Consider the following 27,895-nt stretch of genomic DNA (forward strand, 5'->3'; position numbering starts at 1 on the left):
CATCCTGTAAGTCTGAGCTCCTTCTCCCAACATGGGACATTTTGAGGGCAGATTATTGGCGTTGAGTCCCCCAGCTCTACATTCCTCCTTGGAAGAGGAGATGAAGGAAAACCTGAGCCCATCACTGTGACACCAGCAGAAGGTGGCATGGCAGAACAAGGGTGCAGGACAGCAACAGCTGGGATAATTCTTGGCAATAGCTTACACAGCCATATAGGGAGTGGTTGGGTATGGCCCTGAGGAATCCTGGCTCTGAGGAATCCTGGCCCTGAGGGCTGGTGTTGGGTGGCTGCAGGGCTCTGGTGCTAGTTCCTGGCACAAAATTCCCATTTTTCACTGTGGGCTTCTGTCTTTCTGTAGCACCTCTTGTTACTGTTTCTATCAAGAGTACCAAGCATCATCTCCAAGGGCTTCCAAGATGACAGGAAGCACCACAAGGATGGAGACAGTGACCAGTTTCTTCAAGATCCCCAGGCAGGGCCCCCAGGCTGGCCCTGATTCTGGACCTGCCAGTGACGCCAGTCATCTGGACACCAGTGCATCTCAGGGGGGTGATGAGGAGTGCACACGTGGAGAACCATCCCCTGCTGTGACCCTGAACCTTGCTACTGTGACTGGTGAGACAACTCCTGTGCTGACACTGGAGGACAGAAAAGACACTTTTTGAGATTCTCTCCATGAGCACAGCAACTTGAGGGACAGGATCTGTCCAGCCACTGCTGTCCATTTTGTTTGTTTCCCCAACCACCTCACATTGGCTGAAATATCCAGCAACAGAGAAGAGGGATACCCTCCTTCTCCTCTCTGAATTTTTCTTCCCAAATAGCTCTGACTACAACCACTCCTTTTGCTAATAAAGACTGGCTTCTATTTGCACCTCTCTGCAACACTGGATGCTCCAGACACAGCAGGATTTAGGTGTTAAAAGGAGGGGACCTATCATACAGATTGAACCAAGTGTTTGTCTTTAGTTGTGGAAGGCATCATTCCCAGTCAGTCTTGCACTAAGGAATGACTCCTATACCACTTTTTTATACATCCCTGAAAAAGCAGCCCCTGGGAAGAGCTTAAGCCAGAGCATTTGCTGGGTCAAGGTTATATAGGACAGGGCAGGAGAAAGCTCAGCCTCAAATCTCTTCATTTTCAGAGCCAGGCCTTGCCATGCGAGGGACACAGGGCTTTGGGAAGGATTCCCACCTTCGTGGTCTCAGAGATTAGCATCTGTAGCTGAAACTTTCCTGAGCCCAGCAGCTGTTGGAGAGTCCAGGAGAGGGCAGCAATGCAGTGAGAGAGGCACCGCTCCAGCACAGAACAGCCTGGGCAGCGAGTGGATGATTTTTAGCAGAAATAGGCTCTGGATCCAAAATGCAAGCAAGAAAAGGGCCTGCATTTTGCTTCTGACTCTCTGACTTAAGGCTGACTCTGCTTCTTAGAGTAGAAGAAGCACACTCAGAGCAGGGGCATCGGTGCAGCTCCAGGACTTGTGTTTAGTATGGTAGTTTTAGGAGCACTAAGCTGTCCCAAGAAACTTAGCAGAAAGTGTGGGCTGGCAACTGTTTGCTGTGGCCCAATGAAGGAAGAAATGGTGCGATTCATCCATTGCCTGCAGACCAGCCAGTCCGTGGGCAGGAATGCCAGAAAGTGCCTTGGAGATAAGAGGAGGGAGTAGAGCAAAGTGGAGAAGAGGCTGAGTAAGGGGCAGGTGTGTGCGATGTCTGAGGGGAGGGTAGGAGGTGCAGGCAGGAGATGACCGGAGGGCCACTAGTTAGCTATAAAGCTCTGTGGTTCTTCTGCTCCTCACAGCTCTTCTCCAGCTCACAAGGTTCCTCTGTGGGACTGCAGCAGGTGATTAAACACAGTTTTGGCATCAGCAAGACAAAGGTAGGGGAAAAGCCCGTGATGGGAGTGCTGGCTTTCAGGCTCTCTGAATGTGGAGAGCTAGAGTAAAACTAGAGGAAAGGAGATAGTGGGAACAGGCAGGTCAGTTCTGGGTCAGTCCCCTTAAAGTTGCTCTGCCAGGCTGGAGATGAAGTCCCCGGGGCATGGGGACTGAGGAGCACTGGAGCTTTCTTCCTCTACCGTGGAGCCTGGATGTGCTCAACCTCCTCAGTCACTTTCAGCTTCTCCCCTCTGCAAAATCCTACAGGGGGCTGCAAACCCCTTTCTGAATGAACCTGCATGCCAGCAGGGCTGCAGCCCAAACCACAATCATGTTAATGAGGCAAAGCTAATGCCCACCCGCTGCCTTGAGGAGGTTGTGTACATGCCAGAGAGACCCAGCAACATGTAATGAGACTGCTCGCTTGGCACAGGCTGGGATGAGGAGGCAGTGGCAGCTGCTGCCCAACTTAGCTCTGGAGCCCAGCTTGGAGGGAACAGATTCCTTCTGACTAATCTTGAGACAAGTGTAATTAGCAGGGCTGTGGGCAGGAGTCATGGTTTTCCCCTGTCCCTGGCTGTGTGGGCTGTACTGTTAGTTTGTGGGGAAGGGGTGGGGGGAAGTGGGTCTCGATACAGGCTGGTTTGCCCCTGCAATTAAGGGCCGAGCAAAAAGCCTGACAGTGAAATTCCCCATACCCAAGTCAGTGTCCTCCAGGAGGGTTCAAAGAACTGGGCTATGAAAGGGGTTTGGGCAGAGCAGGGCTGGTAGCCTGAAGATAGGGAGATGATGTCCAGCTGATGGCATGGCTGCAAATAAGTATGGGTCTAGTGTACACATCGCTCTGAACACCCTGTCATGGGGTTGGTCAAGAGCGTCTTTCAGTTTGTTATGTTTTGTGGGTTCCTGTTTCTTTCCTACAATATGTCATAGTTTAATGCACTACTGCCTTCCTGGTGCTGCTGTTCCATGTGAACATGAAAAAAAAAAAGAAAAGGCTGCCTCCATTCTGGGTTTAATTCAAAAGTCTGTTAAGCACTCATGTTATTTTCAGCATCTGGGGATGTTTGTGTCAGGATGTGTTTAGGTGCTACCCTGGACTGGGATCTAAGAGAAAGACCAAGGTCACTGGGTTCTGGAAAACCAAAGGGATTTTTGGTGTGGGGTGGTAAGGCAGTAAGTGGCAGCAACACAATCATTTGTAATCATCTGCCCACACTGCTATTTAACCAGACTGAGATAAATAATTGATGCTTATGTTTGCAAGCAATTATCTTGAAAATATTCTTATTTATGTCAGAATTCAGTCTTGCTGGATCTCAAAAGGCCTTCTGTGCATGTAATAGAACCTTTTCAGAAGTAATTCAGGAACCAAAGTTTCATCTTCCCAAGGTCCCTCAGTAATTGCCTTTAAAAAAAAAAAAATGTTCTGGTCCAGAATTTATTTTATGCCTCAAATCCAACTAGAACACTGTGATCAGCTCTATGGGGAAAAAGCAATGGGGAATTTTTATTGGCCAGAATAAAGAACAAAAACAAGTATTGGGTAAGTAGAAACACTAATTTCAAATGGGAAATCCAAAACATTTTGGCATGAAATCATTGGACCTCTCAGTTTTATACTGGGGAGATGTTTTCCTGTGAAAATGAAAACATGGTGAAACTTGCCTGCATTTGTAAAACTTCTGGAGGTCACAAAGTCAGTCCTACATAGCCCAGGAGAGAAATGCTGAGTAAAACTGCTGCCCAGTTCTCTGTGGGGGCCTGAATCCAGCCCAGAAGAGGTTTAATCTCCCCAGTAAATTCAGGGTTAGGGCTTTCTCCCCAGGCTGCCAAACACCTTTCTTTGCACATACCTCTTCACTCATCTTCCTTTCTACCATCAGCAACTGGGTAGCCCAAAATACATGCTGGCTTTGCACATTTTGGAATATCTGTGCTGGTGTGAGAGGCTGGGGGCTCTGCTCTCAAACTGATGTCCCAGTTTCGCCCTCATGCAGACTTGTTTGAATCAAGACCCATGCCAGTGAAATGGGACCTGGGAGGTACAGCTGGGTAAATTGAGAGTTAGGAACCAAAGCCATATTCATAATTCATAATTTTCAACTGTCTTTACCCCCATGATATGAAATGATGCCTCCACTGATCCCACATGACAGGAGGAGCAGAGCAGTGCAGAATTGGTCCCTCAATTGTATATTGGCTTCCATGACATCTCATTTCTATTTGCTCACAGTAATTGTTCAAACTCTCCTGCACCAGAGCACCCCTTGCTGGGACTGCACCCCCTTGCTGGGGGTCTAAAGGAGCCAAGGGACTGCAAAGTGTCTATGGCGAACACACATGTGAGGACTTGGGGATGGCACAGAGGTGCCGATGCTCACAAGGACAAGAAACTTTCCATGTAGTTCCAAGGTTATGAGTGTCACTGCCCTCAGTGCTCTGGCATCAGTGGTGATGGACAGACCCTCCAGAGGGTGAGTCACTCCATCCCTGTAGCTGCCTTGGGCTCCAGAGGCACCCCAAGTGCAGAGTGCCAGCAGGCATGGAGGTGACAGACCCCAAGTGAGTTTGCCCTCAGTGAGCAGCCATGTCCCCCACGCATTGTAAAATTATAAGCTCATAGCTGCCCCTGCAAGCACAGCAGGACTTTGCAGCGCAGCAGGAGCCACCCTGGTGTCAAACGGCATCAATGCCCCCAGTGAATCCCTCTCGGGAGGGCTACCCTGCCCTGCAGTGATAACGCTGTGCTATTTTCCAACACCAAGGCCTGCAGGCTCACAGGCCCACCGGTTTTAATGACGTGGGGAAATTTCCTCCGGACAAAGGAAGTGAGTGGGGTCCTTTGAAGCCCAGCTCCCTTCCCCAGTCAACAGCAGCAGGACCACTCGGCTCACGTGATGTCTCATTAGGTAGCTCTCCTGGGCACAGGATGTGTCCCAGGGAGGCTGCATGTCAGCTCCAATAATGAGGTAAATTGCAACCCCAACACCTTTGAGGTAGCCGCTCAGGCCAGTAGGGCCAAGCCTGCTGAGAAACATTAAAGACCCCCCATCTGGCTCACAGCCCTCCTCCCCCAGGATGGGGTGGATTTGAAGGCAGAAAATGAAGGTCTGTCTTTTGATTAGCATGTGGCACTGCCTCTAAAAGGAAAGGCATGATGGGTGGGTGTAGGAGTGAAGGGCAGTGTGTTTGGTGTGCCTGTAGCTGTCGTTGACAAGCTCACTACTCTCTAGTTGCACAGAGGACCCCAAGAGAGGAAAGAATTTTTGCATGACTGCAAGCTGAGCTTTTCTCGGCCTTTCTTGCAGGCTGCCAGGCTTGAGCAAGGGGTTGTCACCAAACAGTAGAACTGGGCCAGGGAAAGGCCTGGGGCCAGCTGAGGGCTTCTCGGTGCTGCAAGCAACATCAAATTTTGCCATCCAATGAAGGATGACTGTGGCCAGATTCATGTGATCTTCAGTGTGAGGAGCTGACTGTTCTTGCTGCTGGGGATGGAGGAGATGGTAGTGCTGGGGTTGCTGTTCCCAGCCCCTTGCCACCCACATCCACACACCAGCACTTCTGGCAGCAATCAGCTGAACTATCCTGAGCCTGGCACAGGCAGGGCAAGGGGCACCAACACTTCTGAATGAGTGAACTCCATCCAGACATCCTCCTCCTGGCCCCCTAGTCCTCCCCGTGCTGGAGGACAGCCTCCTGCATGGCCTGTGGCAACAATTCAGGAGAGCAGCCTCCAAGTTTGCCCTTACTGAGGCCATCTGCTTCTGAGAAAGCCCACAGGTCTCCAGTGGGTTGCGGTCCACCTGTCCTCCAAACACCCTGTCAGGGAAAACAGCTTGTGCCATGAGGCTGTCCCCTTCTCCTGGAAGGCTCCCTATGTTGCAGGGGTCCATCTTTCTTTGAAAGCCAGGATGGATGTGGTGGAGGTGGAAGCAGGAGAAATTTCCTTTGCTAAGGAAGAGCTCTGCCTCTTTTATGCCCATTTTCGCTCTTCCTCAGGCTTTGCTGCTGCTTTGCTCCCTGTGCCCCCTGAAACTCTGGGCCTCCCAGCAGCAGGGTAAGCCAGATGAACATGGTCCTGCCGGTCTGACAGGTGCCAGAGGTGACAGACTACACCTTCTCCCTCTGGATTCTGGGACTGCTGAATAAAACCACTTCTAAAACATATCTGATCGCTAACTACTTGATACACAATTGGAGATTTTTAATTAAAAAAAAACTGAAATAATTATGAGCAAATACCATGACTGCTGTTGTGACAGTTTATAATATACTTCCTATCTCAAGGTAACTGCAAGTTCAGTTTACTATTTGCAATTCCAGCACCTGCTTGTGTAACCTCAGCCTTAAGCAAGACCTGCTTTGAGTTGGAGCGTAGGGGATTGTTTGTTTCTTGTTAAAACTGCCTAATCCAATGGAGGCATAAACACCTTGATGACAGTCTTGTATTAATTCACTGCAACTCCAGGAGTATCTTGGATCCCGACTACCCACTGCACAGCAGTACCCTTGCACGTGTGGCAAACAGCCTACAGACAGGGAACTAGTGCAAAAACTGAGTTGTTTCTGCTGCTTATGTGATGTAAGATGGACTTCATCACACCTGACCAGGGACCTAGGAAAGAGTGCATCCCCATGCCTCGCACAACGTGTTCCACCCCAAACCATGAAGACAGTCTGCCCAGACCATCGCATCTCACTCAGTACCTACAGGGAGATGCAGATTGATTAGCTTAGGTGCAGAGGGAGAACATGGGAGCGCCCAGAGAGCTGCATCAGGGGCTGGCTCGTGCTGTTGTCTCGGAGGTGAACCCCAAAGGCGGCAATAGCTCCAGGATCAGTACTGGCAGTGGGACGCTGCTGTTGGATCTGTCTTCAGCAGCCTGTGCTCTCTTGCTTGGCTTCTCTTAACAGTCCCCAGTCCAGCTGCAGCTGAGGACTCTTCCCGCCTGACCACAAACACCTGGATTTCCAGGAAAAAGGGCTGCCTAGTTGGCAATGCCAAGGATAAACTCTCATGGTAGCACCTGCCACTGTGAGCAAGCTGGCTTTGGGCTGGAGGCTCTTGGTGACACAAGCAAAGAACAGGTTGCCTGTCACAGACAGCTCCTGCCAAAAGGCACCAAAGAAGTGAGAAGCTCAGTCATGAACTCTCCCCAGAGGAGAATGTCTCCTTGACAGTGCTTTGATCCCTGAGCTGAAGACTGCACTCTTTTGAAGAAATGAGATGTAGAGATTTTTCTCTGCAGACAATAAATCATGGCAGTGATTCACTTTGATCTTATCCAAAATATGAATAAATACAGAGCTGCTCCACCATCTCAGGTGGAGTACAAAGCTAACTAATTGTCTGAATGCTGATGGGCAAAGGGCTGTCTTGCCAGCTGCTGTCCATAGGCAGCAATTAATTACAAGTGTTGCTGTGTAATTTTGCATCTTTTCTTTCAAGCCCAAAAAGACCGCTATCCACTTGGTGTGCTCTTTCTCCTCCAAACATACATACTTGCTATCATATGCAAGATGTAGGAGATAATTAGTGCGCTTTGCTCGCTGCTGATGAGCTCTCAGCTGGAGACCGTCCACTTTGGAGCATCATGTCTTAAAAGATGACAAATTAGAGAGGGCAGATGGCATCTGGAAGGCCTGAACCACTCCCTCTACAGAACTGAGAGGTCAAGGATATTCAGTTCAGGTCAGAGGCAGCTAAGGGGGCAGGAGCAGGCTACCAGTCCCTGAAATAGTGTTGAGAGATGGCTGTCCACATCTACTGAAAGGCAGGCAAGCAAATTTGCATAATTCACAGCCCAAAGGCTTTGGGCTGGATATTAGACTCTCAAGCAATGAGAGTTAAGTTATTTAAAGAAGTACAGTTGCCTTCATGAGAAACCAAACAGCTATGTATTACCCCCAGACCCTCTTCCATTGCATCAGCTGGGACAGAAGGGATCCAAGGGACAGCCCAGGCCAAATTCCAGCCCAGCCAAGTCCAGTGCTGGGTAAGGGCCCTGGTACAGCAGCGGTATGCCCTCCAGCTCTGAACCACAGAGGGCACGTGGACCCTACCCAAGGCTGTGATGCTCAACCCCAGAGCCCTGTGGCCGCTTGTATACCCTGCAGACTCCAACCCACCCCACAGGAGCCACAAACACCCACTCCCACCTGCAGAAGCCCATTTTGCAGAAGACACTTCACCTCCTGAATGCCTCAGGCACCCACTCACCCCTTATAACTCCCATTCAAGCTTTTTTATCCCAGTCCCGCAGGCTTCCAGGAGCAGCAAGAGAGACCCAGAGCCTCCCCTCAGCCCCGCCGCACCCCCGCCGCACCCCCGGGGCCTCCCCTCAGGGAAGCGCGGGGGCGGGACTGCATGCTGACCAATCCAGCGCCGCTGCGGGGGCTCCTGGCCAATCCCCTTCGGCCCCACCTCACCGAGGGTATATAAGGCTCCTCCTGCGACCGTTATGCGCGTGGGTGTCGCTGCCATGAGGGAGGATGGTGGGCGGGAGAAGGGGTTTCTCTGAGGCGAGGTTCTCTGAGTGGTTGCTGCGGGCTTAAACCTTCTGAGAACCACAGCGGTTTGTTTGAGTGGCCGATTTTAAGGGGAAACCGCCTGGAGCTCAAGTTGCAGACCCCACCAGCAAGTGCCAAAGTGGGTCCGTGGTTGGGAGCATGTTCTGAGGCAGCTTTGCTGAGAGCTGTAGTCATCCAGAGCAGGAAGGTGCTTGGTTTCTTTGCACGGCCCCTTAGGGGTTGTAATTATTTCGGCTTTGTGTGGTTTGTTTTGCATTGCAGGAAGCTTCAGGGGGGTCAACCAGAAAGGGGGTCTGATGGGACATGTGAGCTGGCTGGAGGAAGGAAAGGCTGAAGTAACAACAGCCTTCCCGCTTTGCTGTTCTTTTGTGATTTCTCTATTTAGTGCTGAACAGGAAAAGCAGTCACAATTAAAATGATACCTATTCAAGATGAAATTATAATTACTGTGGGTTGTTTATGCAAATTTGGCAAAGCACATAGGAGCTGAACAGAAGCCCTGAATCTCCTGGTCTAAAGGCTGTTCTCAACTGTAGTTATGGCTCAATGCAATACAATTTTCACCTTTCTGTTTTTCTTCTTTTTCATTTATTGCCTCTTTTCTGCTTTTTTCTTGTGTTTAGGAAGAGTTGTATCCTGCTAAGCATGCTGTGAACTCTCTTATGGTGATTGCTCAGTAGGTGTTGAGAAAAACACTTCCAACCAGTTGAGAGCGGCAGAGGGTGCATAACCGGACCTCCCTTGGCTTTAGGTGCTGGGCTATGCTGCTTTTTGTGGTGCTCAGCTAGCAGGACATGGACTCACGTGACTACAACTGGAAGGTGGTGAAAGCAGCAGGTGCTTTCTGAAGCACTCTTCAACCAGCTTTTGAGTTTCTTCTGGCACATTTGAGCCATTAGATCTGATTCTGGAAACAAATCCCACAGAGCAACATCTCCCTTAACACAGTCAAGGGAAATGGATGGTCTTGTGTCAGGAGCTGGCCAACTAGGATCCTCAAGCCTTTCCCCATGCTACTGTCTACCCCCACCTTTTTTTTTTTTTCCATGTTCTTGCCCTGAGCAAGTTGATGGTTTGATCACTGCACTTGTTTCTGTATTTGAAGCAGATGTTTCTGTGGTCACACAAGGCGAAGGGGCAGCCTGGCTGGAGGATATTGCTACAAGCTAGAAGGTATCAACATCACATCAGTTTCTCATTTGCTTATTCTCACTTGACCTGACTGCTTCCTTAGCAACTGCTTGGTAATGCCTTCCTCATTGAGAGGGGTGTGTGGGTCCCCAGGGCTCAGTGGTCATGGTTGTGGGATTGAGAGTTTGGATTTGCTCCAACAGAAGGGTAGCAGGGATTTTATGGCCAGTTAGAAATGGGGAGCTTGACTGATGGGACCAAGTCACCCTTGTCTTGTTCTGCAGGTCAGGTGGAAGCAGGGTGGAGCAGTGGGAGAGGCTGTGGTGAGGGTTACTCTGTGCTTTGAACTCTGAGGCATCCCCAACTAGGCAAGTCTGTGCATCCTCCCTGCCCCTTCCGTCTGCACTGAGAGATTCAGAGCCGACAGGGAGGCAGGCGAGGAGACATTTACGTTAAGAAAGCTGAAGGCCAGTTTGACATCCCTTGCAAGAAAGCCATGGCTCCCATCTGGTGAGTGGGAATGTTCATTCTGTAGGGTAAGAAAGTGCAGATATGGGTCTTAGAGTGGAAGGTGCAGTTCCAGTCTCCTGGGAGCAGTCAGGGCAGTAGGGAATCTCTCACCCTGGTTGATGGAGACATAGGCTCAGTTCTAGCAGAGGCTCCCAAAGTATTCAATTGGGAACCGCTTTTAGTCTGTTAGTGTAGTTTGGTCCCCTGGGAAGCATCAAGTTGAAATGCAGTGCTATAATTAACAACCGACAGCTTAAATAATGTAAAGGAGCTGGGAGGCTGGAAACACATCCTCTCTCCCAGCAGAGGCTGTGGGGGTGTACAGGCAAGGCAAACATTGCCAGAAGGAATTAGTCCCTCAGATGGGGGCATGTCAAATAGCTGTCAGCGTGGGTTCCGATCTGAGGCAGATGACTGTAGGGAGGAACATGGTCAGCTTGGCACAGAGGTCTCATTATGGGTGTTTTCTCATTACATGGAACAGTGTGTACTGGGATGAGGTGATACTTATCTCCTTCTCTTTTGGGAAGGTAGAAAGGACTCTTAATGGATGCAGCTGAGCTGTGATGAGTTTCCTGTTTGCTGACCACTGGCATAACATTTGACTCAACTTCCCCAGTGACAGGAAACCAACCGGCTGGGGGTTGAGCTGCAGCCGGGCCACAGCAGTTCCACCAGGGGCAAATGAGGTTTGTGTTGGCCAGAGTCCTCTTGAGCTTCTCTTCCCCTTCACATCTGGGAGATAATTGGTAAATGGGCAGGCCGGGGATATAGTGGCCAGGGACTTGGACTGTGAGGAAGAATTTGTTTAACCCTGCAGGTGTTGTCATCACAGTTGATAGGCTTTTCCATGTGTGTCATGGTCAGGTTCATGTCCACAGCAATGTCTTTCATTCCTCCTTCCCTTCACCACTTCCATGACCACCAGCAGATGCATCTCTGTTTCCTTCAGCCAATCCCATGAGGAAGGAGAGAAAGCTGTGGCTGAGCCAAATGGTTGTATTTCACTTGGAAATAAGCAGATGGAAAAGACAGATGGAAGAACAAAGCTATATATATATTTTTATTGCACAGATATCTAATAACCAATAAAATGGGTCTGGGACCACAAAAATCTCTGGCATGGTTGCCATGGCAATATACACACAATTCCAGTGAGATGCATGAAAAAAATCTTTTGTGCTGTTAGGGAGCTTTCTAAAATAAAAATAAATGAGATTTAAATGAGTGATTATGGCTGCCTTGGGGAGCACCTGCCAAAAACTCTGGGCCAGACCATCTACAAGAGTATGATGCATTGGTTTTTTGGGGGTTTTGTTGTTTGTTTTTTTTTAAATTGCAACAGTGGAAGAGTGTCCTTTAGAGCCAAAGCTGAGGGGCAACAGGAGGATTTACGTCTTGGGAAATTTTACATATGAGTTGGCCTGTGGAAGTCTTTGTCTTGTTAGGGTGGTAGAAGTTTATATGAAGTCAAAAAGAAACAAGGCAAATTCATGGAAGGAAAATCCGGAGAGAGTTACTTAATGAAACTACAGCCAGCTCAGGAAGTCTGAAAATAATTGGGAGAAGAGACAAGGGAAGTGTCATTCTTGGTGATAAAAGCATCTGCCTGTGGCCACTGTGAAAGACAATACTCAGGGCACAGAGGGTTAAAATGACAGGGATTAAATGACATAAAAATAACAGATTTATAGGGATACAAGCCATTGTCTGCCCTGCCATCAGTCTGACGTTTAGCTCATTGCTACAAGCAGGTGAAATGGTGAATTTGGTTGTCTTTGAATTTTTCATAAATGAAGTCCTGGGTAGAGGCAGCATGTTGGATGATTCCATTTGTGAGGCTTGAACATGGGGCTTGTTGGATTTTCCATGTATTGCCATCTACCCCTGCAAGAGACTGAAACGGGATAGAAGTATTCACAATCTCACCATCTAAGTCTGTTCTAGTGGTAGTAATATCACAGTCTGTTATCTTCTGCATCTGGGCTTGCTGGGCTCTGCATGTGCGCATTCCCCAAGTGGCCAGTTCTCTCTTTGCTTTTCTCTGGGTTTCCACATCTCGTTATCAGTCCCCACAGAAGCAGTCCTTGATCTATTTCCTGAAAAACTTGTTCTGCATATTTCCTAGTCGAAGCACTGTTACCATGTCTTTGCTTACTTGAACGTGTCCTTTCAGAGTAGGATGGTGTTCTGTGTTCTGGATCAGTACGTTTCCTTCATTAATGAGCACTGGCCTGAGTCCCGAAAGCAGGTGAGATTCAGAACTTGCTCTTAGCTTATGGCTGCGGTTGCCTCGGAGATGTCTGAGAAGAGTGGTGGTTCACCGAGTCTCTTGCCCTTGTGCTGTGATGTACTGCTGATGGGCAGCTTTCATGAAAATCAGTTGTTTCTACTGTAGGAAGGACTGGGTCAAAATCTACATCAACCAAGGGCTTTTGGGCACTGCCAGCCCTCTTTGCGTCAAGGATCCAGAGAGGAGTTGGGACTCCTCCAGAGAGCCGCAAACCTGCTGCTGTCCTCAAAACAGGCATTTGCCCATGGCTTAACACCAGAGAGATTCAGAGAGGTGGGTTGTGATCTAACTGGGGCCACATCACCAGGTTGGCCCTGAGCACTGAACCTTTTGGTGTTACCACCTGGGAGCATCTGCCGCTGCTCGCCCTGGCTGGAAACAAAAAACAGAGTGAAGGCTCTAGTGTAGCTTTTATCCCTACCCATTCTTCCTGCCCTTGGTGGGAAGCAGGACACAGCTGCCCAAGACCAGTGTGGTATAGAATAGGCCTGCCTGCCACATCCTCCCTTGGGTGCGGGGGGAGGCAGGTACCCCTGCCTGCCTTTGGGACAGGGCCCATCTGCAGTGTAGCCTGGCAGTGGGGAGGCAGGCAGGGAAGCAGTGTTTATTCAGAGCAAGGAGGCAAGCTGCTAGGTGAACTCTGCGTGGGAAGGAAGCTGTGAAGTGTGATGCTTTGGGTGAATGAATTCTAGGCAGGCTTTCCCAGAATAGACCAGGTGGAGGAGAAGGGAAATGAATGTTGTGGGCATTCAGCCCTCCAGGCTGAGCTGCCAGGGGTTGGGGTGGGCATGACACACACAAATGCCTTTGTTCTCTTCCAGCTGGTTTCTTCCCCCACTTGTGTGCCTCACTGGTGCCCTCTCAATCGCTCCTTTAGTTTACAGACACTCGCATTCATGCACAAAGCTACCACCAGTGCTTCAGTGAGTGAAGGGGTTGCCTGAGCTACACTGAACCTTGCTGCTGCAAAGTTTCACGCTACATTGATCTGCTCTGTGGCTGCTTCCCTGAGGAAGAAGGGGAACTGTTAGCTTTTGTGAGCATGTGGAGATGGCTGCTGGATGAGAGCCCACCCTCATTCTTCAGTGGAAGCCACCCATTGAGCCATTCCTTTCACTTTTCCAAGGCTGCAGAACACCTTCATTGGCAGAAGGAGATTTTCTGTCACTGCACCCAGGACTCCTGTAGATTTCCGGAGAACGGGAAAAGAGAGAAATTCCAGTCAGATAAAACACTAGACCTTTTTTGCAAGGAATTTTCTGCCTGGGCACCCCAGCACTCTGAAGAAAGTGCCAGATATGGCTAGAGAAAGCAAGCACCTTTTACCCTGGACGGTAGGCTGGGAGCCTCCTAAAGCTGACCAAAAATTGGTGAGCGGACTGCAGGAATCATACAGCATCATGCAGAGCTGTGGGCCTCGCACCATAGCTTTTCCCAGTCCTTAACCAGACTTCTTGCCTTCACACAGAAGGGCATCAATTCTGGGCCTTCCAGGACTTCTCTGGGTCTGGGTCTCACATGATTGCAGACTATAGTACTTTTTCACAGAATCTCATGTTACAGACTCATTAGGAAAGCTGAAAGAATTGTTCTGAGAAAATCCTTTAAAAGCTGACATGCCCAAATGCTTATCGGCTAGCAACAGTTTGAATTGCAGTGTTCCTTCATGCTCTTTGTTTCCCAGACCGCGTGGGCCAGTGTTTAGTGCACAATCTGGATTTATCACTGGTTTATCTTAATGCAGGAAATTGTCCAAAAAAAAAAAAAAGAAAAGAGAGGGAGGAATGGGGGGGAGGGCTCATGACTGTTGGCAGCAAATTTTAATTTGGGTTTGGCAGATGAGGGGAGTTATTCATGGAAATCTTGTCCCGAAATAACACTGAGCCTGCCCTGCGTCAGCCAAGGCAGGCAGGCATGGAATTTGTCTCTTCTTCCTAGCCATGGGGCTGAGCAGCATGCAGGGGGTGAGAACAGGCATGCTGGGTCAGACCAAAGGGCACGTGGCTTGGTAGCTGCCTGCAGGCAGTGCTATTTCTTGAAGCACGTGAGTAACAGGGCAGAGATAGACAGTCTGGCTCTGCTCATACATGTTTCTTCACCAAGAGCAGATTAGGGATTGTTTTATGGCTTAAAGTCCTGGTGAGATTTCCACGAGTGCATCTCGCCCCATGCCAAGCCTGTTGGTGGCTTTGGCTCCTGAAAAAAAAGTGAATCTTGCAGTGTACAAAAGCACTGTCATGTATTTCTTTTGCACCTGCTGATTTTTCATTTCTTTTGAGTTCTTTCTAGTTCTTGAAGAGTAAGGAATGAGTGGTATTTGCTCCCCAGTCACTGTCTGAAGATCTTGCAAACCTGTCATTGAACTCTCCTCGGGGCCGAAGATTTCTGCGTTAGGCCATCCCGTAGAGGAGCTGTTCCACACTTCTGATCTTTGATTCCTTTTAATTCTGTTAGAAGCTGCAACACAGACACCGCATCAGTCCCCCATCCCTTCTTGTACTGCTATGGGAGAGAAAGGCTGAAACAATAACATTCCTCTGCCAGCAAAGCCAGAGCATCTTCTATGCACTGTGGGCCCAATCCATACGACAGGAAGGAGAAGGGAAACAGGCAGCCCCTCCTTTGCCATGGGAGCAGGCAGTGTGTATTGCAGCCACTAAAGATCCTGACTTTTTGTTTCCTTGTAATGGTATAAACAGGGAAGAAGTCTGTTAAGGCCCAGAGACGGACGAGGGGAATGGAGTAACAGCCAGGATCAGACCCAGGTCTATAGCACAGCAAACTGCATACTGCAGTGCTTCTACGGAAGCTGAGCATCACTGACGTTAGCAATGGGGAAACTAAGGCACACTGCCTGACTGAAACAACTAAGTTATCAAGCAGCCCAGAGCCATGTGGAAATGATCCTGAGCTCTTTCTGCTCTGGACCATCATACTCTTTAACCAGGACTGGGCTCCAGCTGCCCCAGGAAAACATGAAAGAACCTTGCAATGATGAACAATTGCATTGCTTCAAAATATAACTTCCTTTTTACACTGTCTTTGCTCTGGTGTAACAAACTGGCTCTGTTTCATTCAAGGTGCTGCAGTATCAGGCCCTGAGATGCTGACCTTGGCCAAGTGATTGGCAGTTCCCTTCCTGTGGAGGCTTGCACTCTTCATGTGGCCAGCTCTGAGGAGCAAGCTGTGCTGCAACGTGGGAGCCGTGTAGGCAGCAGCTCTTTCAGAAAGGCCAGGGAGAGCTGGAAAATAGGCAAGTGCCTGACTGATCCTATTTGAACCTCACTCCTGCTGGCCTATTGCATCTGAGTGAATGTGGGTACCATGCAGGAGGGAAGGGGAGGACTGAGCAGGTCTTGCTGTCCTTGGGCAGCCAGGAAGACACCCACTGGGAACTCTCCCAGCCAGCCCTGCTGAAACAGGAGGCAGCTGTGTAAAAGATTGTTGCCCTGCCATCATCTGAGCCCAGATGTGCTTTATCTGGTGACCACCCAGCCTCTGACCTCTGGCTGTCTGGCCTGAGACAGCCCAACTAGAGAACAGCCCACAGGTCTCCAGGCTGGGAACTGGGCTAGCACTGGTGTGAGCCATTTGGTTTGGTGTGAATGCTTGGGAGTGCATAGGAAGAGAAGAATAAGACTGGGGAGATGGTTGGGCTGTGCCATGTAGGGAACCAAATACCTGACTGAAAAACCTCTTACTTCCCAGGTCTGTAGCGTCACTGCTTTTATTGTTTTTTTCCAAAAGGACTTGTATGAGGCTGCTCTTGTGCTTTGCCCAGGGAGGTAATTCCAGTGTTAAGAGTTCTTGGCTTCCTTCCTTCTTCTGCCTCCACCCCTGTTTCTAGTAGGAAAGAGCAGAGAGGGAGGGACCTGGAGTAGTTGGAGGAGCGGCTTTCTGCTTAATTGACTTCACAGTTGCTTTGCTGCCAGCCACAGCCCCATCCCAGGGGACAGTTAACATCATCTAGTTTGCAGAGTGCCACATCAAAGACCTGTGCTGTGGAAGTACTCAGAGTAGACCTGATGAAGGCAAAGAATGGGAAATATCAAGGACCTCTGCAGCTCAGAGCTCTGCAAGGTGGGCTTAATCCCACCACTGCACAGGCCACCAGAGTCACAGGCCAGCCCTTGCAGACTTTCTCTGTGTCTTTACAGACCTTTTTCCAGGTCTGGGACAGTTGACCTTGGTGTGTGGCAGAGTGGAGAGAGATGAAAACCTGGGTGCTGTGCTGAAGCTCTGTGTCCTCATAGCTGTGCTCTCAAAGGACCCATCATCTTCTCTCTGGTGAGCACTGGGGGCACATCCTTGTGACAAGCCTGACCTTGACATTGCTCCACACTCCAGGAAAGCATGGGCCAAGGGGCCCACTGAGTGGTGGGAGGTCTCCACAACCACAAGTGCTGCTTGGCAGCTCAGAGAAAGGGTGCTGGCTCCAGGCACAGCTCAGCCTCAGCTCTTGCTCACTGGCACCTGTCAGCAGATGCTGGCCCTGAGGAACTGGAGTGGTGCCTGGCTCTTGCAACACTAATTACCCTGGGGCCAGGCAAGTGCAGCCACAGCAGTGAGCAGCATGGGATCAAGATTCTCTTCTGCTGCCAATGCTACCTCTGTGGGTCAATGAAGCCAAGTCATGGGCTGGCATTGCTTTTACACGCTCCCACGCATGTGTCTCCCTGCATAACAGAATAATGCTGCAGAATAATGACCAGGGACTTCTAGGGAGGTCTGAAATACCCCCTGGCCTGTTCTGCCACTTGGAGGAAACTGTGGCTCTGCCCAGCCCCTGTGTCTCCCACCTTGCCTTGTTTCTAAGCCCCTGGATGACTATGGAGTGGCACAGGGAGATGGTGAAGGCAGAATGTGTTTAATCATGAGCATGCTGCTCCTTTTCACTGTTACAGGTTTTGTGCTGTCCAGAGAGAATGAGGGAGCTGAGCCTGCTCCCCACGGCATTCTTAAGCCTCACAGCGTCCCTGTTTTCTCTCTCTCACACACACACCCACACCCACACACGTACATCTGTGGCACAGCGTGCCAGCATCCTTCCTGCTCCCCCTCACGGAGCCAGACTGGGGCCGTCCCTGCCTGCCCTCCCAAGGCAGGCAGGGAGGGCCCCAGTCTGGCTCCGTGAGGGGGAGCAGGAAGGATGCTGGCACTGTAAATAGCAAGTCATTTCCATTTCAATGCTCCTGCTGCTGGGAAGGGCTGGGCCTGGGTGTGTGGGTGCAGACTAGCTCCTCTCTGCCTCTCCCTACATTGTGCTTCTTCTCCGCAGAATCTTCTTGTCATCATATGTGCCCTGCTCCCTCACCTTCTTATCTGCCCACCACTCTCTCTTTTGCTTTATTCTCTTGAACCATCTTTAGATGGGGCTTGAGTTACCCCTCCCAGGGCTTTGAGGTGGCAGTGAGCCAGAGACCCCAGCACAACATGACTGCAAAGCAGAGTTGCAGCCAGCTTCTCATCCTTCACTTGTGGTCTCCTGGTTCTCAGGGCCACGAGGCTGGAAGCTGCTGTTTAGACCCCTTTGGGTCTCCCCAGGCCCATGAGAGCTCCCAGCTCCCAATGGAAATGAGTCCAGTTCATAGCTCTGTCGCCTAGTGTGACACTGATTTTTCACCAGCCTCTCTGAATTCAGTTTCCCTATCTTGGGAAAAGAGGCTCTGGCTGCCTTAAACACCAGTGATCCCCACTGCTCAATGCCAGATCTTTGAATTAAGGGATCCTTGAATTCAGGGAGACTTCCATCGCAGGCAGGGAGAGACAGGAGAGCCATTGCTGAGCTGTTCTGAGTCCATATATCTGTCCACCCCTTCTCGTCTGTCTACCCACTGCCAAGGCAGGGGAGTGTGAGATCTCCTAGTGGAAAAACAGAGGGAGAAGGGGGAGAATTGCCAAGTGCAACAAGGCAGAAGCAGGAGGCAGTTAGACGCTGTGCCAAACAGAGATGTCAGTCACTCTTTCCCCACCAGGCAGGCTGCGAAAGGAGCTGGCGTCCTGGCAGCCGAGCAGTACAGCAGAAGCAACTCTCTCCTGCCATGGAAACAGAGCCCGCAGCGTGGAGCAGCAGCCACCTGCATGGGCTGGTGTAGTTCATGCCTGTGTCCCTGCACAGGGCCATTCCTGCTTCTTCCAGGGTATAACCCAAGTGACAGCAGTTTACAGTCACCAGTTTCTCGGTGCCCCCCTTCTCTTGCTTAAGTGTCCTTCTCTCCCTGCTAAATTTCCACTGTATGTTGGGGATCTAGGGCTCAATCTCTCACTCGCCCAGCCCTCCTTGAACACTGCCATGATGTTTGTGCCCCAGGAGGGGAGGTGAGTGGTCCCTTGCCCAGAGATACCAACTGACATGCGCAAAGACAGAGGCGAGGCAGTGGCACATCATAGAGTTTCAGAAACTGGCTTTTATTGAAGCTTTGGCTTGCCTGGGGTCCTCTATGTGCAGTTAGTGCTGGGTCTGTAAGAAGAGCCAGTATTGGACACTAGCTGGCAGAAAGAGACCCTGGCCTAGTTTTCCTGCCCTATCTGGCTCTTCAGGGCAAAAGAAAACAGACTGGGCCAGCAGTCGTTTCAGGCAGGTTGTGGGGGGCCGTTCAGTGGCTGTGCAAAAGTGAACACTCCACTTCAAGCACCAGTCCACTTCTAAGCCCCATCTTTGGCACAGATTCCTGTAGGAGAAAGCCTTGATGTAGGTCACAAAGCATGAGAGAGCTGGGGGGAAAATATGTGTGAGATAGCCAACACCTTGCTCCAACCTTCTGCTGTCTCCTCAGCTCTGGCGCCAGCCGTGTGCTGGCAGCACACACCATCTCCAAACACCGCCTCCAGCGCAGGAGACAGCAGAGGAGGAAACACGGAGGTGACATAAAAAACAGCATTTGCTTTCTTGGCCATCTGTCACAGTGTCGCAGTCGCCTTCCCAAACACATCCCAGCTCAGCGCTGGCTGGGAAAAACAGGGAGTTATTTTGGTTCATCAGCATCCAGCAGGAGCGGGACGGTAGATCGCACATAGCGAGCAGGCAGGCAGTGTTCAGCGTCGGGACCGCTGGCTTCATTGCTGGGATGGGACACAGCACCCTGTGCACCCCGAGGCACCAGTGGGGATCAGTCACTGCAGGAGTGTCCACCTGCATCTTTGCTGCTCCCTGTTAAGTGTCTCCAGCTGCAGGGCTCCTCCCTTTGCCTCACTGACCTTCACAATGGAGAGCTGATTTGTCTGAAGATTTGGCCATGATCTTGTGGCTGTGGTCAGGGAGATGCAGGCCACTGCCAGATGGAGGATCCCACATTCCCACTTGTCACCCCTGTGATGGCACTGGCAGCAAATGGATCCTCGCCGTGAGTCAGGCCGGGGAGCTGATCCAGAGAACTCAGGACAAAAAAAAACCAATATTTAGCCAGATCAGCTCCCTGATCTGCCTCACTGGTGGGCACAGGAGAGGGGATGGGAGGAGGGAACTCCATTCTCTGGTGGCTGTCTGCACTGGTGTGCGATCGTGAATTTCAGCTGGTGTAAGTGTGCAGTCAGTGCAGGACCTGATTTAGCTGTGCAGGGCTTCACACAAGGGACTGTGCATACTCAGAGCCTGTTCTCAGCAGCTCAGTGGGTTTGTGGCAGCCTGCAGACAAAGCAGTGAGGTGCTCAGGGCCACTTTCAACCCCAGCACAGCACAATGGGCTCGCTGTGTTCAGCTTGAATATAGCAGCCATGCCAGAGCTCTCTGGCCTTCAGGAGATGTTTTCCTCAAGCCCTGCTCTGGGCACACTTCCCCCACTGTCTTCTCATTTTCCTAGTCACGAGGCAGAGACCCCAGCACAGACACAGCGAAGGCTGGCAGAGTTTTGACACATTTCATAAGGAGCATTAATAGCACAAAACTGGAGGTTGTTCTGTTGGAGGGCTTCAGCTCCTTCCGTATTCATTTCTCAGGCAATTCATTACAGAGCTGAAATTATTCCTTGATTAAAAAGACAGGTAATTCTTTTACATTGAGCTTGGGATTTCAGGAGAAAATAACTTGCAGGAGACCCACACAAAGCAAACCATGACAAGAATGGTTTAGAATTGGTTGCTCTAGGATATTTTTAAGTGGAATCATTTCCTTGGAGTAGCCTGGATTCACAGGGAGATTGTCCCAGCTGGGCAAAGGGACTAAATTTGAAAGAAAATGGGGAAGAAAAATGGGGGAGGGGCAAGAAGAGGAGGTTAGACATTTTGACATAGGCAAAGTGACAAGAGCCAATTTTGTAATAAAAAGTTATTTTATTGTCACATTGCAATAAATGGAGACTAAAAGAAGGGAGGAAAAGCCTGAGAAATGGAAATAACATGTGACAGCTGGACTAAGGCAAAGCAAGCCAAGTTTTATCACGAGATTTTAATGTTTTGTCTCTTTCTGTTTATTTCCCAAGCTCCAAAATTACCCATCAGCAGGACGCCAATGCCACATACTCCCACCATCTCTGCATTGTGATCCAAATTCAAAGTGGGAGTAAAACTTCCCAGCTCCACTGCGGTGAACTGATCTACAGCGAAGACTTGACGTTGAGTAAGGGAGCAACAGGTCCCGTGTAAGTTGCTTTGGGCAAAGCATTTATTACTGTTGCAGATGGCAGACTTGGTGGCATGTTACCTCCGTTTTCTGGAAGTGCCTCATCACAGCCAGAAAAGAAAAAGAAAGGGAGAAGCTCCCAGAAAACAAGGGGCTTCTGCACAAGGACTCTGGTGGCTTGAACAAGGACACCAAGATATGTAATACATTTGCACACTGGGAGGAGAGGTGTGAGTAATGCAAGACAAGATGAGAGTTTGAAAGGAGCCCAGTAAAACAGAGAAATGGCACTGAAATCACACCTGTGATGGGGTCCACTAGGAACAAACGCACAGTTCTGCAAACCTGCATTGATCATCAGCTACACAAATTGTGGATGGGGGACAATGAGCTGGGGAGCAGCTGTACAGGAATGGTTCTAGGGTTTTAGTGGATCCAAAGCTGAGGGAGAACTCTTCTAAAGCTGTTTTATGGGGAGCTTGAGAAATACCTTCCACAATGTGACAGCCTTTCCCTCCTCTTTCCTGTAGCAGTACACAGTTCCTGTTAGTTGTGCCAGCGGTGTTGCCTGGGGTCTGCACGGTGAACCAGAGAATGAATTGACCAACATGGAAACCTATGTTTAGTATTAGTTTACTATGGGGTTTTTTTCAGGTTCCCTGATCTGGTTCACAGCATGACTCCCCTATGTGTGAAGTGGGGAGGCACGAAGAGACAGCAAGGATGCAAGGAGCTGGGGATGCTCTAAGCTGTAGCTGCCATAAGCTTTAGCACATGAAAGCACAGTCCTAAACAATCCCCTTCTCCAGAAACAGCCATAACTGTGAGGCTCAGCTGGGCATTTCTACCATAACAAAGAGGGGAGTGCTGATGCTGAGCTTTGGCATTGCTGTTCTTTGATTTCTTCATCCCACAACCCCCTACACATGAGGAGGGAGCTATAAAAAGGAACTTTGGCCCAGTGCATCCAAATGGCCAGCTGTGTTTCTTTGTGTTTTGTTGCCAGGTGTTGTTCCCTCCTGCCTGTTAAAGGCTAACCTGGTATATACCTTGCAGAGAATAATGGAGCTCTTAGTCATCCTAAAGCCCTGAAATAAGACACCTGCAGGCAGCAGGCCTGAGCCATTTAAAGTAACTATGCATGTGGCAAATTCCTAAGCAGCCGAGGTTCTTACCAACTCCTCTCTCCCATCAGCCTTTGCTGCTTCACCTAGAGCCAAGGAGCTGGGTTTGTTGTGGTGGCTCATCCAGCAGTGCTTTGTGCAAAGTGCTTTGAAATCAGCACCTCAATCACAAGAGGATAGGAGTGGGCAGAGCCATTTGTACCACTGTGAAATGTGGTCAGTGCAGAGGAGTACTTTGGAATTGCTTTTCAGCCCAAGGGAAGAATAAGATGTCAGGTCTTGACTTGAAATTGTAGCAACATCCAGAACTCCCTGCCACCACAGAGCTGCCTTTTTTCCTTTTTGTTCCCATTTATTGGGGAAGCATGTAAAGCTGGAAATGGTTTTAACTCCAAAGCAAAAGAAATATCCCTAGTGATACAGCCCAGGCAGATGGAAGTGTCAAAAAAAGCCACAAACTACAGGAATGGTGCAAATGTGATTAGTACCTCCCTTCTTGCACCCCCTGCTCACCCCAGTGTTTATTACATTTCTGTACAATGAGATGACAAACAGTCAGAGCTGAGTGAAATGTGTGCATAATTCTTCATCCCCCCATGCCTTGTTTCCCCAGGCACTTTATAAACTCCATAATGAAATGTAGCCACCTGGCACACAGCACGGTGCCTAGCAGGGAGAGAGAAGGGGAACCTGAGCCAAGGATGCAGAATAAGTCCAGCATTTTTCTAGGCATGATCCTTCAAGCGCTGTCATGAAAAGAACAACATCATGTTTGTTCCTACCTGTGCAACCTCTCTGAACCATCCCTGGCCACTGGGAAACTGCCACCTGTACCAAATAGAAAGTCTTTGCTCCGTGAAACAGGGATGTGGAGTCTCACAAGGGACTTGCTAGAAAAATTGTGTGCACCTGGGCAAAGCAACCTATTTCCTGAAGCTCCTCAGCCAGAATGATTACTTCACTTTGCCTTATCACATTCATGGTGGAGACATTCAGTTTTGTCCTAGTAGAAGGGAGCTCCAGTACAACCAGCAGCTATTAAATCTCTGGGTTTCTATGAGAAAGCATGGCCAAGGCACATCTAGAAGTGTCACTGCCAACTTGTACCCGAGAGGTTTCTGTCAGCCCAGGGTAGACCTGATCATGAAACAGAGCTTCTGGAAACCCACCACCTGAGACAGACTGAGCAGCAGAGACAGGAGAAGGGGCAACCAGCACAGTTGATTCATCACTGACCATACACAGCCAGTCTTTGAGGCCAGCCAACTGCTTGCATGCTGTAATCATGATGGAGGTAAGTGCAGATTAAACCTGTTGTCCTTTCCAGCTGTAACCCTCTGGCATGCTGCAAATGGCCCAGAGCAAGTCCTGTCACACTAAGATCATTGGCATGCTCCTGCATGGGTGCATGAGGTTTAGTGGCCCACTGGCTCCCTGGTTTGTGATGTGTGGGATGGGGAACAATAAGCCTTGCTGTGTACATGGGTCACTAAACCACCGTCACTGCAGTCTGGGGGGTTTAGGGGTTTTAACATCTCCCTGGAGATGAAGAACTGGGCCTTGCAGAGTATTGCAGGTCAGTGGGTAGCAGTGTTCAATTTCCAGGCTGGTCCTTTTGAAGTGGTGTGGCAGCTGGCATAGCACACACCAAGCTGGATGGCTGTCTGTACTGGGAATTCATTGCAACCAATTAGTCTGATTTTCAATTATCTGAGAGAACGAACTTAGCTAATTAAAGCCTAATTACATTTTGCCTGTTTCTTCAGCTGTCTTGTCCTATTAAACCTCCATTTTGGGACTCAGTGAGGCAAGAGGGGAGTATGCACAGCTGCACAGAAACCTGTAAGATGTGAACACTTGTGGGTCCTGCCAGAAAGGATGACTCTGGATTTAACCCCACGTGCATGAAAGCTTGAGCCATGCCTGGGCAGAGCGCCAGCATCCAGCAACAGCCAGGCAGCTGTCATGGAAAGGGAACAGTGCCCTGAGCTTGCTTTCATGCACACCTTGTTTTCCTGGAAGGTGCAGTGTTCTGCACAAGCACCTGCATCCATCCTCACTCTCATGCTTGTGTACCAGCCTTGAACAACACCAACAGACACTCTAAGGTAACAAAACTGTCTCTTTAATGAAGAATCAGAGTTGTGTAGCTCTGTAGTTCCAGCCCCTTTTCCAGAAAGGTCACTCTAGTTGCTTGCTGCCACAGGGTAGACATTTCTCCTGCCTTTTGTTGATTATTGCCTCAATCATTTCCACTTCCAGTGTCACATCCACAGTGAGAATGAGGTGATAACTCATGTCCTCGAAGTACTGGACCCTTTCAGAAGAACTCAAGCATCACAGAAAGGATGGATCTTGTCTCCTTTCCCCCTAGAGTCACTCAGAGCAAACCCAAAAGTGGTGGTGTTCACCAAAGGCACGTATCAGTAAGGCACAGCTGGTGCTGCATAAATCATAAAGAGCCAGTCAGCCCACATGGAAAGAAAAGGCGTATCTGACAAGGGATTCTGATGCTGTGTCCTCTAATCTCACAGCTCCTTTCTAGGAGATTAAATCCACCTGCAGAGGTGGTATCTTCAAAGGTGGTCACTGGGGCAGGAGAAACCCATTCATCTGAGAAGCAATGTTCAGACAGGTCTCATTAACTCAAAAAGAGCAAACATGTTTGATTTAATAGCTGCTGCCTGACTGCGCCCTAACAAAGAGCACTTTGCCACGGCCACGACTCATGATCCTGACCAGCTGAATACCACAGGCTGACAAAGTGCCAAAACTGCTGCCTTCACCTTGAAGTCATCTGTGACCTGCAGCCAGGACTGCCACACAGACCCATCCCTCAGCTTCTTGCACTACTGTGCTAAAATCTTCATCATTAAAAAGACATTTTTGCTTTGTTGTTGATTAACCTGCCTTAAATTAATGATGTGAAAACATCATCCACACTAATGAGCTTCTGGGAAGGATGAGAGGCAAAGGCATCTCTGAAGCTAGACTTCTGTTATACTTACAACCTAAAATACATGTAGATGAGCAGCTTTTTTCAGATCAGAGACAGTCACTTTGGATACATGTTCATGTCTTCGAGCGTTGCCAGTGCCCCCACCACTTTCCAGCATGTTGACAGCGATATCTTCGGGGATGTGCCAAACCATACTGATTGTTGGCAGCATTCTGATTTTCTCTTAACTGAATATTCCATAACCATGTACTCATGAAACAAACAAGTCCAAGAAATTGCCTGTCTCTAAAATCACAGGAGCACAAACTTGACCAGACTGCTGGGGAATTGCTTGGCTAAGTCATCTTAATGGGGGAACTAGTGTGAACCCAAAGATGTATCCAATACCATGCAACAGGCAGTTGTCAAGGCTGTTGAGGATGTTTTGTGCTTCCCTGTGCTCACTGTTTTTCCAAAGACATATTCTCCAGGACTAAAACCAGGGGTTTCCGGTCCCTCATTCCTATTGAGAAAACCAAGTTGGATTCAGAAAGCCAAACAACTGCTTTAAAGACATCTATACTTGCATGTAAATCCATCAGATCTAGTCAGATACTCGGCACAGACAGCACAGTCCAAAGCAATGTCCTTGAATGCACCGTAGTCTTTTAACTCTGTCATTTTGCCACTGCCTAAGGACTGTTCAGGTCAGGTTGTTGGCACAGGTCTGAACCTTACCAAGAACCATTCTCACAAGTTAACAGTATTGTCAGTCAAGTTCCAGTGCCCAGGAACGTTCCTGATGCTGTTCATTTTCCTAGTACAGATGGAGCTGTAAGATCTGTATTTTATACCGAGGACTCTAAATGCTCATACAATCCCATAACAGCTCTGACTTGGCAAAGAGCAAGAGGGACAACCCACATTTATTTAGAAGTGAGCTTTCTGTGCCCCAGGTTTTGTGGTGGGTGCCAGGTGCTCTGCACACCTCAGGAGGGAGCAAGCCCTGTGCCAGGCTAGCAACTCCAGGCAAGCTCAAGCATGGGGCCAGAGCAGAACGGGGGATCTGAGGAATTCCAGGCCAAAATGCCATCAGCAGCCACAGCAGCAAAGCAGCTGGGAAGACACAGAAACCGGGAAACGTTTCCCTTTCAGAGAAACTGGTAGGCAAAGTCTCTGAAGCTGTGAGGCAATGCTGATTCTTGAATTTTGTCATCGTTTGGCTTCAGTTCTCCTTTGAGTACCTGACTCATGGCATCAACTTGTCCGTCTCTGGCAGAGCTGGACTACAGAGGCTTTATCTGGAGGCTAATGGCTCTCACACAGACAATACAAGAGAACCACACTGAGCTGCAGTGGGTATTTATGAAGCGATGTCCCTGAGTAATTGCACTGCGTATTTCAAGCCATCTCCCTGCTAAGTGAACCCCTACATGCACTGCCTCAGCTTCCTTAATAGAGAATAGGCTCACAAAGCTGCTGATTTAACCAGCACTAAATTAAAATTCAATATGAAGATCAGCTGGACAAACCTGACACTCTTGCTTGAGGGGTGGCTTGGGAAGGGAGATGGAAGTGGCTTTTTGCCCACTGAAGGGAGGGCAGGAGGGAGACAGAGGAGATTTCCATTCTTGCTCGATGGTCCCCCTTTGCAGAGCACAGCAGCCTGGAGACCTTGCCAGAGCTCAGAAGACCTGTGTTTTCTTCTTAGGTCTGTCGTGTGGCTTTAGGAAAAGTGGTCTGTTACCTCCTTTCCAGCTCCCAAACTGCCTGCCTCATCTTGGAGACCAGCTTTGGGACCTTCATCGCTTGGGATGCAGGTAACTGTAAGCAGGCTGCAAACTGGGATCACAGTATCTTTCTGTGAGCTAGGCTGGGATGAGGGCTTGTCCATGACTGCTCTCTTGAGCATATGCACTTGGAGAGACGCACGTGTCCTTCGTGTTAGCCAGCTGGGCATGCTTAGGACATGCCTGAAGCCAGGCCAGAGGTCTGGCAGGGAAACCAGGTGGTGGCGGAGCATCCCAGACCCACCCATGAGAGGGGTCCAGCCCCTCACCCCCATCAGCACTCGGTTTCAAACTTGCAGAGATCCACTCCAGCCATTCCCCAGGCTTTCCAGGGCAATGTGTGTCTGGAACAACCTGGTTCCCTTCACCTACCTACAGAACAAGCCCAGAACTGCCAGACAAGAGACAGGAAACTGCTACTTACCTAATTTGATTTGATTTTACTTCTTTTTTATTTTTTGTGCTCTCAGAAATGTGTTCAGTCTGGATTGAGGTTACAACCTGGGTAATGCCTCCCTGCCTAAAAAAAAAAGCTGTTACCATAACAACCTGACTCTGTGCTTCATTACCATGGCAATTCTCAGGAATTATTAAATACTGTGTATGTTTGGTGCACGCGCTCCAGTACATCTGGTGCCAGGCTCAGGTTGGGATCCTCCCTCCCCACTAATCTGTTTGTCTGTCTCATCTTGTTTAACTCTTTCATTGCCCTCAGCCAAGACTGCCAGGGCAGAAGGAAGGAGGTGGGTGTCGTTTGGGACTTGGTTTGGGTTTTTCCCCACTGCGGGCAGGACTATATGACCCAGCTTGATGGGTTTTCTCAGGTAGGTCAAGCCACCGCTTTATTTCTCCAACTGTAAAATCAGTGATTACAGAGGTAAAGGATTTCTCTTTGCAGACAGGCTGCTCAGCAGGGGGAAATGCTCTCACACTTGCCTTTCCCTGCTGTTTACCTGATGCCTGTCTAGAAATAAGAAATTCCAGCTGGAACAGAATCGCGACAAGCGGGGACCAGCCCAGAGACAGGGAGCTGTTCCTGAAGGAGGATTGTGAAGGTCCAGTGCAGGTTGCTTTTGGTGGGGGTCAAGAAGCAGTTCCCCATTAGTAGGATAACTTGACTGACCACGTACTGCCTAAAA

The 27,895-nt window shown here is 49.5% G+C and overlaps 1 long non-coding RNA gene across 2 annotated transcripts; it reads left to right on the top strand.

Moving 5' to 3' along the window:
• The first annotated feature begins 8,372 nt into the window (after nt 1-8,372).
• Nucleotides 8,373-27,205, top strand: LOC126038691 (uncharacterized). 2 transcript variants are annotated; one of them, XR_007506059.1, is made up of 6 exons: nt 8,373-10,054; nt 20,765-20,923; nt 22,642-23,322; nt 23,795-24,136; nt 24,291-26,321; nt 26,678-27,205. It is a non-coding gene; the product is annotated as an uncharacterized LOC126038691 (long non-coding RNA). The 2 variants fall into 2 exon arrangements; XR_007506060.1 differs by lacking the exon at nt 24,291-26,321.
• The last annotated feature ends 690 nt before the right edge of the window (nt 27,206-27,895 follow it).

This window comes from Accipiter gentilis, chromosome 5 (genome assembly GCF_929443795.1).
Source record: "Accipiter gentilis chromosome 5, bAccGen1.1, whole genome shotgun sequence".
Classification (NCBI taxonomy): Eukaryota; Metazoa; Chordata; class Aves; order Accipitriformes; family Accipitridae; genus Astur; species Astur gentilis.